This window comes from Durio zibethinus, chromosome 9, assembly GCF_047325235.1.
Source record: "Durio zibethinus cultivar Kanyao isolate XHJ-2024 chromosome 9, ASM4732523v1, whole genome shotgun sequence".
NCBI lineage: Eukaryota > Viridiplantae > Streptophyta > Magnoliopsida > Malvales > Malvaceae > Durio > Durio zibethinus.
Genome location: NC_143170.1, coordinates 18,656,017 through 18,662,036, shown reverse-complemented (window position 1 = coordinate 18,662,036; position 6,020 = coordinate 18,656,017).

Here is a 6,020-nt window from a genome sequence, read left to right as displayed (position 1 = left end):
CTCTAAAGTATAAACTTGACCATTTTGAGTCATTCATCCAATGCTAGACATATTAGTTGCATTATCAATGTTTGCATTGTTCAATCGTTGGATATCTACTTCACAATCATATTTTCCAAAAGATTGTCTTGTCATCCTTGCAAGGAAAAATGCTTAGTATATATACAGTGCAACTATTTGGGAATAAGGAGTGGGCTTGCTTTCCATTGATTTTGGTTCATCATTGAAAAAGGTTAAAATTTTGGGAATAAACAATCCACCAAATTTTTGACTTGTTATCATGTTCACTTCATCTTTTTCTTCTTCATTGTAAAATTATATGATTCCAACGTCCATCAATCCTTAAACTATTTGCTTGAACTCCTCATAGTCCTAAATTAAATGACCTTTACCATTCCATGATATTTACAAATCTAATCAAATCTCAGATGATTGTCATCAATCTCAAAGACCATTGCTTGGATCATATTAGTTTTGACCAAACAGTCACATACCATTCTCAAAGGAGTTTCACCTATCTTATCCACTTCTTGATTTTTTTACCCCTCTCTATCGCATTGGTTATACCTTTAGCATGGTTAGATAATGGGTTTCCTGTAATATTAGGCCTTGTACAAGTATTGAAATTTAATCATCCATCATTTACTAAAGCTTGTACTCTATATTTCAAACTAGTGCAATCTTCTAAAGAGTGGCCCATAGCACAAAAATGATATTCGCATCGAGTGTTAGGGTTGTACCATTTAGGGTACGATGATTTGAAAGGTTCGATGGAGACTAAGGCTATAAGGTGGCCTTTCAAGAGTTGTAGGTAAAGATCATTATAGGACATGGGAATTAGGTAGATAAGAGTTCTTTCTCAATTATTGGTGGTGCAAGGATTTTCTATTCCTGGGTTGTCCCTATTACCTTGAATAAAAGTTTGTGTTTAGAAATGAAAAATAAGTGGGAGTTTTTCATATTTAAAATCATTCTAAATATTCTAATATTTTGACAATATTTTTAGAAAAATTTTCTTACCTAAAGATTTCTTGAGAACCACTATTCGAACTTCTTAAGAATCCCATCATAGGAAACTTGCATTATTTTCAAATTTATGTAAGGCAAATGATAAGGTGCAACATGCAAAGTTTGTTTTTTTTTTTAAATATTTTATTTTATTATATATTTTTTAAAAAGACATATTACTTATTTTCCTTTTGTTATATCTTGTCATTATTCATTTTAGTTTTATCTTAATCATTTAATTATTTCATAATCATTATTATTAAAAATTTTTTAATGAAACAAAGCAAAGAAAATCTTTTTATTGAAAATTTTTTAGATATTTCAATATTTTGACGGTATTTTTTAAAAAAACTTTCTTACATTAGGATTTCTTAGAAATTTTTACTCGAACTTTCTTAAATTCTTATCTTCAGAGATTTTCATTTTTGTATCCTCTCTTCTTGTTTTATTTTATTTTATTTTATTTTTATTCTAATTCTAATTCTAATTTTTTATTTTTATTATTACTTTTTATTAATTTTTTGAAAGTAAAAATAGTTAACATAATGCTTATGCATCATTATATTAATTTCATTATTAATTAAAAAGAGTCATTTTTCCTTTTTATCATTTTCCCTTTTTGTTTATATCATCATTTAGTTGTAAGTATATTTTTAGGAAATTAAATGAATGAAATATTTTTTGGTATTAAATATTTTCCTAAATACTCAATTACTTTAATAGTATTTTTTTTAAAAATCCTAATCTAAAAATTTTAAAGAATTGCTACTTGAGCTTCTTTAAAATCTCATCATCAGAGATTATTATTATTATTATTATTATATATTTTTTGCATTAGCTAGAGTGCATAGAAGATAAATTACATCCAAAAATAATTTATAGCATGAAAGATTAAATTGCATGAAATTAAATTAAGCATAAAAATGTAAACAACAAAAAGATTAAAATGCATGAGATTTAAACTTTAATTAAACTTAAATAATATGAAAGACAAGTGTATTAGATTATCCATTAACAACCTATATCAAGCCTAAGGCAAAAACAAATGGATAGTGGGGCCTTACAATAATTGCCTAGCTTTAAGCTTTATACTCTTTTCCCATGAATGGTCACTATGCAAAAAAAGAAATAAATGTGAAAGTTTTAAACTTCCCCCATAGCCAAACAAACAACTAACTGTTAAACCCTATATAAGAGGTAGGCACAATGAGGCATCAACAAAAACAAAAGAGATGAAACCTCAAGTTCGTGCAAAATCATAAATGACAAAACAACGATTTAAAGCTTAAAGCTTTGAAGAACACATAAGACAGTAATCCCAAATATGATGGAAACATCTTTTGGCTCCCATATAAGAAGGATAAATAAAAACAACATGCACAAATGAGATGGAATTTCAAACCTTTGCAAAAGATGATGCCAAAATAGCAAACAAGAAGAAAAAAGAAGAAAAGGACACAAACTTCAAATCCTCCCTGCCAATACCTCTATCTTTCCCTTTTTATAACCTAACTTCTCTACTAAGTAGGAAAATTATTTTAGCATCAAAAATAGGACAATGGAAGCCCAAACCATGCATCGAACTTTATCAATAGCAAATGAAGAATTTTTCATGGCTAGCATTGAAAATAAACAAGGTAAAAACCCTGAGCTCCTATGCAATGAAAGAAAGAAGAAAAATACCACTCCCATTTTTAAACTTTTACATGAAAACAGAATGCGAAAGGAAAGAAATATAGTTTTTTTTTTAAACAAAAATTAAAGATCAAATATGTACTAGCCTAGACCTTACAACATTTTTAAAATAGAAGGAAAGAAACCTTTACGTGAAATTTTGAAACCCAGTGATCAAAAGGGAAACAAAACTTCTCTTACAAGGTTGAAACTTTAAAGTAAAACTAGAAACTAAAGATAACCCAAAACAACTTGCATTATGATAGTCTAAATCCTTTTTAATCTTACATGAAGCATATGTGACCCTATATAGAAGAACATGGCAGGTACATTATGCTTTAGATCATATATAAAACAAGTTTGATATATGGGAATATCTAAGGGAAACAAAATAAACCATCTCTTTTTTTTTTTTTCCACTTTTGGTTCTTTCACGATCTTTCTTTTCATTCTTGTTGGTGGCTCTCTAAGGCTCTTTTTTTGCTTATGTTTTTCGGCTACCTTTGGATCCCTTTGTTGCTTCTTATTTTTTTGGTTTTTCGAAAAGCTCATTTCTTTTTTCTTATAGTTTTCCTGCGTTTCCAACCTTTTGCTCTTTCTTTTTTTGTTTCTTTTTTTTTTAGAACTTTTTTTTTTGTAAAAGCTCTTCCTCTTTTTTTTTTTTTTTTCTATAAAAGCCCTTTTTACTTGTTTTTTGTTCTCTTTTTATCATGGCCCAAAGCTTTGCTCCCCAAGTTTTTGGTTTGTTTTCATCCTTTCCCATTTCCTAGGCCATCCCACTAACTCTTGTTTTTTTTCTCTCCATGTTGTTGGTGCCAAAACCCGCAACTTGTTTCACACCAAGGCTTTTTTTTTTCTTTATCATACAAAACTAAGATGTCAATCTCATGCCTTTCCTTTTTCTATTACTTTTGTGTTTTGCCATTAAAATCTCCTATAACCTTTACGTGCTTCCTCTTTTTTCTCTTTTTTTTTTCACTTACGTGCCTTTAAATGTTTAAATGATCTCATGCAAAATATCATCACACAACCCGAATAGGTGTTCCCCTCATTTTCTTCTTTTGGCTTTTTTAAGCCTTTTTAATGTTTGGGCTTTTATTTTATCTTGGATCTCTTGTTTTTATAATTTGAGCTTCCAAAAATATAGGGCATTTCTTTTCCATTTTTGTTCGAGTCAAGCTTAAGTTATGCTTTGGTTTGGATTTTCTTATTTAGGCCATTAATGATCAATGTAATGGGCCTTTTTAAAATAGGCTGTATGATGGGTCTAAAATAATGGGTCTTAGCCCACATACAAAAAAAAAAAGAGCAACAATGTTAAATTGTTTCGAAAAAAATTAGATGTCTACAATAACACTTACCTAACTCAAACCTAAAATATCTTAATAAAAAAACCTACTTGGACTTAAAATTATTTAAATCCAAAACAAATCAAATAACCTAAATTGATTCTAATCCCAAATAATACAAACTTAAACAATCCGAAAAACATATCTGAAACAATCCAAACTTAAATTTAATAAAATTTTGTTTTAAATATTAATTTAATAAAAATAATAAATATAACACAAACCAATAATTTGCTAATATTAAGTAACTTTTTATTGTTTTAATTTTTAAAAAAAATTTTATAAACCTTTAAAAGTTGTATTTCTTAATTATAAGTATCATATTAGTTATAAGTAAAAAAATTTTGCAAACATCAAAAATAATTTTTTATTTTTTCTTGTTCAAACTTATACATCATAAATAAATTTTTTATATAAAAAACTAAAATCAATCAAATTTTAAGATATGCTATAAATTGAAAATGTAATTTTGAATAGTTTCATTCTTGTTGATAAAATCTCATTTTATTTTAATTATTCAATTCAATTTGATTTGACTTTAAAAATTTGAACTCAAATGACCATACCTAAATAACATGAATATCAAACACAAATGAATCAATCCAAAATAATCAAAATCCGAAATGGTTTGATCTCAAAATAATTTAAACAAAGTTTGGGTATCTAATTGTGAAATTTTTTTATAAGTACCAAATCATAAAAGTTGATATAATTTAGGGGGTTAAATTACACAATAATGAAAGGACATGATAAGATTAGAGTGATAAAAATTTAAAAATAAATTTGATAATTTATGTAGTTATATCGTATTTATTTTGTATCAAGTACATGTAAAATATAAAAAAAGATCGTATCAAATTATTATCGACATATCAAACATTATATATATATATCTTTTATCTAATAATAAATAATTTTTATTAAAATTTTAAAATTCGTTACTTTTATTTTTTTGTATTAATTTTACGTAATATTATTATATTACATTTAAAATTATTAGACCCACGTAAAGAAAAGAAAAGGGGGATTGGTGGGGTCCAACTCCCTTCCTTATGATATTTTAACCGGAAAGACCAATTCATGGATAGATAAGAAGCCTCATAATGGAACTTAAAATCTATGGCTCCTGATATGCCACATCATCAATTGTAAAAAAAAAAAAAAAGATTAAACATTGTTAGAATTTTTCTTCCCGTTCCCCTAGCTTCTTTGTTTGCTTGTTTTTTGTTCTTTTTTTTTTCAATGCGAAGTCAGAAAATCTGAAAATCAAGTCACTCATTTTTTTTCTACTGAAAGTGAATTTATGAATCAATTTTAAAATTAAATAAAACACCCAAAAAATCTCTTCATTAGATCTCAAGTCCTTTTTATGCATCTATCAACCTTTTTTCAAAGATGATGCTTGTGATCGTGTCTGTTTTTTTTTCACCAACCAATTACTGAAAGAAGAATTTGTAGGATTACCAAGTCTTAAGCATAAATGACATTTGCCTTCAAGTCACAATGAGCGATGTGAAGCGAGATTATTGGTTGGGAGCCTAGAAGTGAAACTGTGAAAAGGCTTTTATTATTGGCATCTAAGTTTTAAGAGAAATGAGTGAAGGTTAAACTGGAAATCAAGAAGTAGAACAACATGAATTTGTTTTTGAGGTTTCAGTTTTTTCGATTTGTAGATGAAGAAGAAGAAAAGGAAAACAAACAATTATAAATATATTTTAAGGTGAGACTAAATTGTCGTTAACTATATTCATCAGTTTAATATAAAAATTGATTGATGATGTAGTACATTTAAAATTTTAAAATCATAGATTTTAACTTTGGTAACGTAGTGTCTTATCTCACCGTAAACTATTCTTTCCATTTAAACTTCTTAAAATACAAGAGTTACATTCGAAGAGTGATGACTTAAATTGAGATTTGGATAGAAATTTTTAAATTTGGATTAGTTTAGTTTCATCAGAAATAATATTCAATCAATAAAAAATTATT